The sequence below is a fragment of the Lepisosteus platostomus genome, chromosome 5, assembly GCF_059453375.1.
Source record: "Lepisosteus platostomus isolate fLepPlt1 chromosome 5, fLepPlt1.hap1, whole genome shotgun sequence".
Taxonomy (NCBI): domain Eukaryota; kingdom Metazoa; phylum Chordata; class Actinopteri; order Semionotiformes; family Lepisosteidae; genus Lepisosteus; species Lepisosteus platostomus.
In genome coordinates, this window is record NC_142615.1 from 38491628 (window position 1) to 38503796 (window position 12169).

At 39.5% G+C, this 12169-nt stretch overlaps 1 non-coding gene across 1 annotated transcript; it reads right to left on the reverse strand.

Moving 5' to 3' along the window:
• Nucleotides 1-8825: 8825 nt before the first annotated feature.
• Nucleotides 8826-8897, reverse strand: trnaa-cgc (transfer RNA alanine (anticodon CGC)). The gene has a single exon. It is a non-coding gene; the product is annotated as a tRNA-Ala (tRNA).
• Between the last annotated feature and the right edge of the window lie 3272 nt (nt 8898-12169).

Genomic DNA, 12169 nt, shown 5'->3' on the forward strand with positions numbered 1-12169 from the left:
GAAAGTATCACATAATGAAAAAAATACACATCTTTAATAATTCATTTACCTACAATGCTACCTCAGTTTCTTATAATTATTTAGTGGGAAAACATTACTTCCTCAGACATTTTCTAGTGTTTAAACATGCATTTAAATCTATTATTATACCTGGCCTTAATAATTCTTCAAGCTAAAATATCACCTTCTCAAGAAATGATTTATATAAAAGTTCCATCTGTAATAAAGCCACAACCTGTAATAATAAAATATACTCCTGTCTTTAATAACGCTCTTATCTGTTTTAAGAATAAGAATATTGCATATAGATAATTATACTGGAGACATAAACTGAAGATAATAATAAGTAGCAGTAGATTGGCAGAGGTGATGCTATTAAAAGTATAAAGTTGTTCTAAGCAACTAATTATTTTACCTGACTTACAGACCAATCAAAATAGTTTTAATGTTTTCTTATGAATACCCATAGTCCTGGATTTAAAATAAAACATTAAAACCTCTTATCCCGAGCTCATTTACAAATTATGTTGTGCAGCTTTTCCATCTTAACTTTAATTCTTGTTTTCTGTCTGTCTGGAAAGCAGAAGACTGGTCACTTACTGGCTGAGCTGTGCAGCACCAGGACAGCGAGAGAGAAGATGGACAGGCAGCTCTCCATTGTCATCAGGACAGAGTGCAGCTGAGACCCCTGTCTTCACCCCTGAGCCCACAGGGCAACTGAGCTGCTGCTCCACACCCCGGACCCCCAGTAACAACACAGCCCCCCGCCCCGCCAATCACACACAGCACTGCCTTTTCAGACTGACAGCAGGAACCTCTCACACAGGCGGGACGCCAATCACACAGGGCCCTTTCAATCTTCTCCATATATATCAGAGCCACATCACTGTTTCCTCTCCCTGAAGACACTCCCAGCAGCGCAGAGGAGAGGAGAGACAGGAGCAGCTCTGTGTCTCACTGGAGGAAACACAGATACAGATACAGACAGCAGGGCTGCAGGTGCTGCAGGGGCAGGAAGAGATCAGATATTAAACTAAAAAAAATTGTAGACAAGTATTATATTTTTAAATCAGAATCAAGATAATCAATTATGTATATATGGTCCTGTAATTCTTGCTGTCTGTATCAGGAAGTGTCTAGTGACTGGTGTCCAGAATGTGGTCCTGTCCTGTTGTCTGTGTCAGGCAGTGTCCAGTGACTGGTGTCCTGAATATGGTCCTGTGTGTCTTGCTGTCTGTGTCAGGCAGTGTCCAATGACTGGTGTCCTGCAGTGAGTCACAGAGTTGTTGTGTCTCCAGACAGTAATGTCTTCTGGTCCTCTTCAAGGGCAGTGTGAGGAGAGCCTGTGCTCAAGGTGGCAGTGAGGTCATTCAGGTCAGCATAGGAATACAGAGACAAGGTGGACTGAATAAGAAATGGCTGTCCTGTGACTGTGATCAATAATGTAATCGAACAAGAATAGCCAAGCAGTGACTGTTCCCTCTGTACTGAGCCTGTTGGACAGCAGCTCTTCCAGTTGACTCCCTTAGACCCTGAGCCTGTCTCTGTGCAGCTACAGTCCAAAAAGATGTTCCAGCCCCTCCAGTTGTGACCCCAGTGTCTCTCTGCGTGGAGCCGACTGCATGACTGAGACTTTCTAACAGCACAGTGGAGCTGAACTGATACTGATAGACTGATACACCCCCAGTCTGATCAGTGTGAGGGCACAGCTCACATCCTCTTCCTTATTATTATAGGTAGTAGGAGCAGCAGTAGGAGCAGCAGTAAAATATTAGTAGTAGCAGTAGTATCAGTGGCAGCAGTTGTGGTAGCAGTAGTAGTATTAGCAGTTATGCTGTATTTAAACTCTCCTGTTCAATATAGCAGAGGTCTTGTGTTACAGCTTCACCATAATAGCTGCAGCAGCAGGAGCCGCAGGGCAGGAGTCAGTTTCAAATTAGAAAAAGCAACAAAATTATTAAAAAAAAGTTCAGTCCTTGTTAATACAGCGGTGATTTAAGGCAGAGCTTCACTGGAGCTACACGTCAGGCTCTGCAGTGAGTCTGTGGTTTGTGCTCCTCCGAGCTCTTCCAGCACAGGAAGCCAGGCTGTACTGTGAGGCTGTGGGTGTCAGTTTGATGAGGCAGCTGAGAGCTGAGCTGTACAGAGAGACACACAGGGAGTCCAGTGTTCAGAGCTCCAGTGCTTCACAGGGAGACACAGGAGAGCCCAGTGTTCAGAGCTCTAGTGCTGCACAGGGAGACACAGAAGAGTCCAATGTTCAGAGCTCTACAGGGTGACAGGTCCTCTCCCCACACAGCTCTCTCAGTGTGTCTCTCAGATCTGAACAGGAGGGGCTGTTCCTGTCAAAAAGGAAGGTGACTCTCAGAGCTCCAGTGTCAGTATGAGGAGAAGCTCTCAGACCTGACTGCTGCCAGAGCCTCTGAGCCTGAGTGTCCATGAGCACTGAGCTCCTCAGCAGCTGAGAAAAGCCTCCTGTCTCTTGTGGTCACAGTGTGGTTGAACACCTGCACTGTCTTCCTGCTCCTTCTCTTCCCTCTCCCCTTTCCTGTCTCTCTTGCTGCGTGTGCTCTTATCTGTCCATCTCTCTCTCCTCTTCTTTCACTCTGACAGTCTGTGCAGAGTATCTGAAGGGGATGTAACATTGCTTGGCAAAGGAAAAGACTTCTCAGAGGCAGAATAAAAAAATCTCCTCTCAGTCAGATTCACAGCTCAGACTCAAACACAGAGCTCTGGGTCCCTCAGTACTTTACCCAAACTCCTCCCTCCTGAACAGACAGAAGCTCATCTCCATCCTTCTCTTTATCCCGACAATTCAGAACCAGAGAACATTGAGACAATCAGTGCTGCTACATGAATAATATCAGACAGAACAGACTGGACTCAGGTCACATCTCCCCCTTTTCTCCTTCCTCACAGCCTTTTAGAGACAGAAGTTTGACTGAAAATTGAGCAATATGTGATTATCTCTTATTATTTTTTTTTACTGATTTAATGAACAGCAGTATTGCTACTCTTATAAGTGTAATATGATTATCAGCAGAAGCATACCGATTATCTTGTCTACAATAGTGACCAGTTGACCAGTCTGTAGCTCTGAGCAGTGGGACTCAGATCACACAGAAGACCTGTCTGTGTGTGATTCCACACCAGCCCTGGGATACAGCGTCTCCCACACGTCTCTCATGGGGAGTCTTATAAATATACAGTTAAACAGAGTCTGATAACAGTTATACAGTTAATTAAATCATCAAACTGGCTGAGGAACTGAGAGCTCGAGTGGAAATAAAACCAGGAGATGCTCTTCAACCTCCAGGATCAGGAGTCTGATCCTCCTGGATTCTGTTCTGTGGAGATTCGTGTAAAACGCTTAAAAGCGCTCATTACAGGGACTTGTGGCCTTTCTCTTCTGCTCTACGGGAGTATGCTATACAACGCATTAGTCTGCGAAGTAAACTATTTTTTTTGTTTCATAAATTGTATTCCTCGGTTTGTCGCTCTCCATTTCCAGCTGTTATGAATCGCCTTTATTTTTGGAGATGTTATATGTGTATAACTCCTCCGCTGGAGGAGTCTCCTCCAGCGGAGACGCGCTTTGCTCTGTCAGAAAGAGCGCTGTGACGTCACAGACTGCAGCCAGAGCGCCGGGATCAGAGAGCGAGACCGCGGGAGGCGCGCAGAGCGCAAGGAGGAGACTTATTGCTCACTTATCTATCGAAAACCAATTAATTCAACTGAAGAACCGTAGAATAATTGATTAACTTCACTGATTGGTGAGTACTGACCCTGTTTTAAATATCTAGAAAACAGTCAATACAGCCTCTATTGATCAACTACAATAGCGCCTTTAGTGTTAATAATGTTCAATCAGAAATTAAAGAATTATTATTCAAATGATTGTTTAGGAATTGTATGGTAGAGCTTAAAAATTATATTCCAAGTTGATAAATTCTTAAAAACTGTATTCCAAGTTGATAAATGTGTGTAAGTAAAAGCTGAAATGCATTTTTCCACTGTTTACAAATCATAAGTATGGTAACCACGGCGACAGGCGCCAAGTCACTGTGCACTGCTAGGTGTCTCGCCTTCGTCACAAAGAGCGGTGTGACGTCACGGATAGCAACTAATACTAATATTGTCTTCATGCTAATATTAGTGTAAGTACAATCGGTAGTTTTAACATTAATGCTAGTGTTCATGTGAGTATTAATGATGATAGTGCTACTGATTGTTTAAATACTAGTTTTCCTGTTAATATTAATGATAATTATATAGATAAGGTTAGATTATTTACACTAGTAGTCATGTTAGTTTTAGTGATAGCATTACTGTTATTATTAGTATTATAAGTGTAGTAGTATTTTGTGTCAGTGTTAGTGATGATGATAGTGTAAGTCTTAGTGATAGTGTTACTGTTGCGATTTAATTGGTATTTGTATTAGTGTTATTTATAGTGTATTTGTAGTTATGAGTGTATGTGTTTGTGAGTGTGTGGTGTTTGTGAGGAGTGTGTGGTGTCTGTCAGTGTGTGAATTTGTGTTTGTGAGTGTGTGGATGTGTGTCTATAAGTATTCGTAGTGTCTATGTGTGTGTCTGTGAGTTTGTGTAGTGTCTGTGTGTGAGTGTTTGGATGTGTGTCTGTCAGTGTGTGTGAGTGTGTGTGTAGGTGGACTTGTGCTCCACTGGTGTGTCTGACAGAAGTGATCCATCAACAGGTGTTGAGGTCCAGAGCTGTTTGCGAATGGAACCACTTTCTAGAGTCCAGACCCACATCCACAGATCTGTGAGTGCTCTGTTTTTATCGCTATTACTAGTAATGAGAGCAGTAGTAGTAGCAGGAGTATTAGTATCAGAATTAGTATTAGAATCTGAAGTCATGGTGGTAGTAGTAGTAACAGTAGTAGTATTAGCAGCAGAAGCAGTAACAACAGTGGCAGTTGGATTATCCAAGCAGTTACTTCAGAAACTAAGGTTTTACAAATTTATACTCTACTTTTCTATGCATGTTTTGTAAAGTGCCTTGATGCTCTGGATTAATTAAATTAAATTAAATTTATTTTTATATAGCGCCTTTCACAATAACTAGGTTGCCCCATGGCGCTTAACAAAGGAAGTGACTGTACAGTGGATATAAAAAGTCTACACACTCTTATTGAAATTGCAGGTTTTTGTGATGTTAACCCAGAAATCAAGATAAATCATGTCAGATGTCTTTCCATCCTTAATGTGACCTTGCCACCAACAAAATTAAAGAGAAAAATTTTGGAAAAATTGAAACTAATAAACCTACAACACCCTGGTTGCATAAGTGTGAACTCCCCCAACTAATACTTTGTGGAAGATCCTTTTGCATTTATTACAGCAGTAAGTGTTTGTGAATAAGTCTCCATGAGCTTTGCACACCTGGACTTTGCAATTTACCCTGTAGACAAGCAAATCTGTTCAAGGAAGAAACTCAGTTTAGTGAACTACTGGTGAATTCAGCACAAGTTTTGTCATCACTTGTTAGGATGGCTGAGTTGTCTAAGGTGTCAGACTTGAGAACTGATGTCTTTCATCTTGGTTGGGTGTTCTGGTCTCCAAATGGAAACATGGGATTAAATCCCACTTCTGACAGCTACTTTTTTATTTTTTGTGTATTGTTCCTGTCTTATTGTGCTGATAATGACAATAGGAGGAAAACAGAGAAACCGCTTATCAAGAACATGATGGGCAGGAAAATGCTTCTTCAACACTTAAATGTGATAAGCAGAAAGGAAGTTTTAGATGGGCTCCAATTTCTGCCTTAAGAACTTTTTGAGCTGTCTGTAAGTAAAGAAAGATTTCCGGTAAGGTGTGCATTCAAAAGTCAAAGACCGAAATATTAAAGCAGCAACACTGCGATTTGTGAGTGTTCTGTAGTGTTAAAATCCACAGGTTTCCATGCTTCTTGGATTTCTTAGCCCAAGAAGTGATTCCTGTTTCATTTTCTATTCACCAGTTCGATTTGCATTACGCTCCTCAAACCTCAAAACCGAATAACAAACGCTAATCAAAGTTGCACAAGGGCTACACTACTTTGCCCCGTCTAAATACCATAATGTGAAATTAAGAAACCGCAGTATTTTTGACAAAGTGCGGTCTTCAAACAGCAAACGCTCAAGTGTTTATATTTACTTGTGAGCAGACCAACCTTGATTTAGAAAAGCCTTTGCTCGCCCCTTGCTTTAACAACGATATCTGAATCGAGCCCCAAAGTGGTAAGAAAGCTGAATTACACAAAGCACATAAGACATTGGGTTGTCACTGTACGCTATCATGTTTTGCTTGCACTGTCCTACTAAAAGATTAGAGGGATCAGAAAGGACACAAACAAACCTTGAATCCACAATTCTGAACTTAAGGGTCACCAGCTCTACCGACTGCACCTCTCTTGCTCCTCTATTACACAGTAATATTACTAGCATTGGTTGAACATGGTATAGTAGGCTGACAGCTGAAACACATGGCTCACAACCAGTGACAGTATCATTATCATATATCACTGCAGCATATTGGTTAGGAGTAGGAGTAACTATCCCATGGAAACATGTATGCCTCCATTAACATCGTATAGTAGGTGGACATCTTGGCTATGAGGGTTCAAACCCTGTCCGTGCTTCTTCATTCTGCACCACGTTTCTTTATCTAGGTCTTCAAATTACTTGGCAAAACATTGGTTCTTGTTACTCTTTCTCTTAAGCGGAAGATTGGTAGTTCAAGCCCACCTAGAGGAGCACGTCTTGTGATTCCCATGTAAGCATAATATCTGCTCAAACTCGATTATTGTTCTCAGTGACACCTAAAACATCTTGATATTTGCAAGAAATGCAAATATTGTGCACGTTTCAAGCTACAAGAAGTAATCAATTTAGTACTTAAGTGAATATGATCTGGAATGCTCAATAACGACCAACATCAGCAGCTTCCAAGAAATTAATTTGAATTTCATACTCACCTTGCATTCTCAGCTATCATACTTCAAAATTACAGTGCAGATTTGGTGGAGAACTTCACAAGCATTATTAGGTTTGGACTGTACAATTGTATTTTAATATCTCGGTATATGTACCTTCATTTTAATATACATGTAACCATAAATGCTGTTTAGTATATTGTACTTTTGTTGTACTTTTTAAAACATTTTACCTGAGGACGCAAGGGGACTGTTATATCTTGTGATACATGCAAGACATCTGTAAAAGAAGGTGAAATTTTAATAAAATTGGTGATTAAAAGAAAACCACAACTTTTATGATATTATCCCTCGATATCGCAGATCAATTGAAGGATTTGAAGAAACTATCAAAGAAACAACAGCAATAGCAGATGTTTGGGTTTTGAACCAATGATTACACCTCAATAATCAATTCGTCCTCAAAAAAAGAAGAGACAGGCATGTTTTGAGCCTCATAATGATCCTCTTCTGGATCCACAAGAAACGTGTTTTGGATGTACTTATAACTTCCATCAAAGAGAGATCTCATCAGTTGCATGCAATTGAAACTTTCGACTTTTTGGATGGTATTGAAAATATTTTTTAAAAATAAAATAAACAATTTTCCAAAGAAGATCTCATGAAGTATTGCCAGGATCTATTCTTATCGTTTGGTAGTGATAACACTGCTGGTATTGATGGAGTAGAAACGTACAATGCGTTGACAGGATTTCTGAAGCGAGAAGTCCTAGAATGCCGCCTATAAATGAGCTAGGATTCATACCAAGAAATACTTTTTGTTTTCCACCCAGAAGGCTGCTATTGCATTACACATCTTGTGAACATTACCAGTTTTGGTAGCTTCTGGGCGCGATTTTCCAAAACCGAAACTAATAACAAAGTTAATTAAGATGCACCATGTCCAAAAATTGTAAATTGAGACTAGTATTACTACAGAAGAAAATATTTAACTGAAATATTAATAAGACTATGTAAGTATAAAAAGTAGAACAATTCAATTTATATAACTTATTTTTTATTCTTATTAGAAATGGGCTCACACACCGGAAGACACTAACGTTTCTCTTTGTTAGAGTATGTGAATAACAGTTTAACCCAAAATGTTTGTAATTTTTTGTAAATTGTGATTTTGTTAAAATTCAATAAATCACCTATCAACAATAAGAAATTATTAAGAAAGTAAACATTATTTTATTTCATAAACTATAAAACATGAAGAGAGTTTACAGGTCATATCCTTCGCTTTGTCTTTTAACTTAAACATTCAGGATCCAAGCTTCTGTGCGGATGGTTGTGTTTCTCTTGTAATATCTTGTAATCATCAAAAGTTGTTGTTTAGTCCTTCAGTACTTTCTCGAGTAGTACCATGGATATTTTATACGATTAATACTATTCATGCTCTTTTGAATTTTCCTTCACATACGGAAATAGTTCAAATTGTCCTTATGGCTGTGCTCCACACCTACACGAGAGCACCTGTAACAGTACAGGACATGCAGTGAGGAATTCGCGCAGCTTTCAGTTTAGTGCGGAGTCAGAGGAAGGACTCACTCGCTGAATGATTTCTCAGGAAATCCCGGGTGAGATTTAACAGGTGATTTCTTCAACAGCCACGACAAGTGTGGAGACATTCTCTGGATTTCCTGAATATGACGTTAAATTAGTTCAAATCATTTGTTGTAGTTAACAGAACTAAATGCTTTGGAGGTACATCTAAAACAGCAGAGCAACACTGTAGCACTTCGTGTGTGACTGAACTTAATTGTGTAAACCTGGCTCTCTATGAACACCGACAAAGAGTTCTCACTCAACAGAAGATTGTGATGTGAGCACAATAATACAAAGCACGCGGAGATGCCAGGGATTGAACCCGGGACCTCATACATGCGAAGCATGCGCTCTACCACTGAGCTACATCCCCAGTGATGTGTGCTCATGGAGAATGCCTGCAATTTCCCACTTTCGTGTTTCCTCTACTACAGAGTAAATTCATGGGAATGAAGAAATAAGGAAGGAAAAATAATCACATTGAAGCTTCCAGAGACTGGGCAAAAACGAATCAGTTATTTTTATATCCAGTCACACGGGTGACGGTGGTTAATTCCTTGACGGGGGAGTGCTTTTTTACCTCCTTACTCTACTGTCTTTCAATTCTGTTTTCTTTGAAAGCTTTTTGCATCTTTTAAGTGCTCTCGGTTAAACTTCGCATAGAACAACAGCAGTACTGATGATTTTCATGGACCGATGCACACTTCTTCTGTACAACTCCAGTGATAAAGCCCTGTCTGTAAATATTGTAGAAGAACGAAAAAGGGCGAAACAATGCTCCAACCACAGGAATGGTAACCGGAAGGATCGTGTTCTTATTTAATGTCATTTTGAGATGCCTTGTCAACGCAGACAGGCGTTAGAGCTGAACAAATAATGTATAGTGGTGGTTGTAAACATGGAACATGTTATTTCTATACCAGGAAGAAAGGAGCAGACTCTTAAACTCTTTAACTCTTAAGTTAAAAGAGACAAAAACGACACCTAATCACAGCTAACATTAATTAAAATGACATCACAACAAAAGAGCAGAGCCTTGAGTGAATCAAATTCGTTTTCATTGAATGTCTGTGTCTTCATCACTTTGACCGGGGTAAAGTTAGCTTGAAGTTCGAAAACGATTTTGGCACGCCTGTAGCGTTTTTATGAAACAATTGCTTTGTATATACAATTGCTCTGTGTATAAAGTACATTCTGAATGTTCTCACAGCCTTCAGTTTCTTTTTTATTCCACGCACGAATATTCTTGTGTCCATATCACATATCATATAACACAGAACGCCTTCAAACCAAATGCATTTTAAAGACCACCACTCACAACCCCTCCATAAACATATAATTGAGCTAATTATTCTTTTCTGACACTTGGGGTTTTGATTGATGCGCAATTACGCACCATCTGGAACACTGGGGGACCGCTGTATACATACATACGTTCACAACGCAGAAATACTGCTCAATAGAGTTTCATGCGAAAAACCCATATATGACCATAGGAAGCAGAACAGCAGTTTCCAATTACCCAGACTGTCAGCACGGGAATAAAGCTTTGTTTTATTTCTGAAACCCTTTCTTTATTTCCTGTTTTCATTCTGCAGGAAAATTCCTATTCTTTACTCAACAGCTTTTTAAAAACAGCACCCATGATGTTCAAATCATGATGTCCATGATTGTTTACACAGAAGACTGGCAGAGCTTTGGGTTGTGAATCTCTTTTTCTCATGGTTTTATTGAATGTGGCACTGTGCACTAGGATAGGGGGATGCTGTTCACAAGCCAATAGCATTTAAACCACGGCACCCACAATGCTACAAGTAAGTGTTTTACACATTAAGCAGGTCCTCTGACCTTTCCCAGCCTTGCTTTGGGTTGTGAAACCTCTTTCAGTTTTTTTATGATTTTTTCAATATGGCACCTATTAGACATGCAATACACTGGGATAGGGAGGTCCTCTTCGTGACTCAATAGTATTTGAAGCACAACATTCACAATGCAACAACCAAGTGTTTTACACACCAGACAGCCCCCTCACCTTATACAACCTTGCTTTGGGTTGTGAAAGTGTTCTTTATTTTTTTATTATTTTTTTTTAATATAACACTACAGGTAATATACTGGAATAGGGGGGTCTTCTTAATACATGGGGTACATGGGGATAGCGCCTTAAAAGTTGGCTTCTCAAAACTCTTTACAGAATGACAACAACAATAAAAGACTTAGACAGAGATTCAACGAGCCCAGGCATAGAGACTGAGTGTCGAGCGAGCAGGAGCGGTGAGGAAGGAGACTGCGAGAACATAGATATAGATACTTTACACAAAGTACAGACAGTGCATCAAGACAATATACTGTACAAACAGTAGACAACGTACAAGTAAACAATGCAGACATGTAAACAGTGACTGCATACGTACGGAATAAATAAGAAATTAAGGTAGATGTTTCTATTAAATTAACGGTATTCGAAATGTTGTAAAAAGAAAAGCGATTTGTTTTGTAAAAAAATGAGAGATGATTTTTATTTTATACAGGAAAGGCGTGTGTGTCAAGTTAATCTTTTCAGAATGCACCATTTGAAAATATAAATTGGAAGTTAGTTTGGATAACTCCTGATGGATATTGTATTACAAATAAAGCTAAAAAGATATAATTTAAAATTGTTAATAGGTTTTATCCAGTTAAATAAGTACTGTCTAAATTTAAGCATGAGAAGGATGATTTGTGCGTTTTTTGTCGGGTTGAAAGGGAATCTTAGGTTACTAAGCAACTAAGGTTGCTGCTGGAAGAGGTGTTAGTGGGGCCAGCAGGGGGCGCTCACCCTGCGGTCTATGTGGGTCCTAATGCCCCAGTATAGTGACGGGGACACTATACTGTAAAACAGGCGCCATCCTTCGGATGAGACGTAAAACCGAGGTCCTGACTCTCTGTGGTCTTTAAAAATTCCAGGTCGCTTCTCGAAAAGAGTAGGGGTGTAACCCCGGAGTCCTGGCCAAATTTCCCATTGGCCCTTACCAATCATGGCCTCCTAATAATCCCCCTCTATGAATTGGCTACATTACTCTGCTCTCCTCCCCACTGATAGCTGATGTGTGGTGAGCGTTCTGGCGCACTATGGCTGCCGTCACATCATCCAGGTGGGGCTGCACATTGGTGGTGGTGGAGGGGATCCCCATTACCTGTAAAGCACTTTGAGTGGAGTGTCCAGAAAAGCGCTATATAAGTGTAAGCAATTATAATTATTATTATTATTATTATTACATTTACTTGTAAGGTGTGTGTTTGTGAAGTTGTTTTGGACGGACTTGCAGAGTTTTGTTTGTAGGCATTTAAAGGTGTTTTTTTTAGGTTTAAGGACTTTGATATTGTACTGCGTAAGATAACTTTTTTAAAAAAGAATTTATTTATAGCAAATTTATTAGTCATTCTGAGTAAATTTCACATTCATAAATCAAAATGGTCCAATAATACTCCCCGTTTTAGTATTATTTCAGATGGAGTTGAAATATTATTTAAATTCTATAAAAATAAAAAAAAATGCTTAAGCAAGGAAAACATTTGATATATGTAAGAAATATAATTTACTTCGTTACCTCTGCCAGTTAATTTTTTTTTCTGTTCGTGTTTTTTTACTCTTGTATCTGTTTC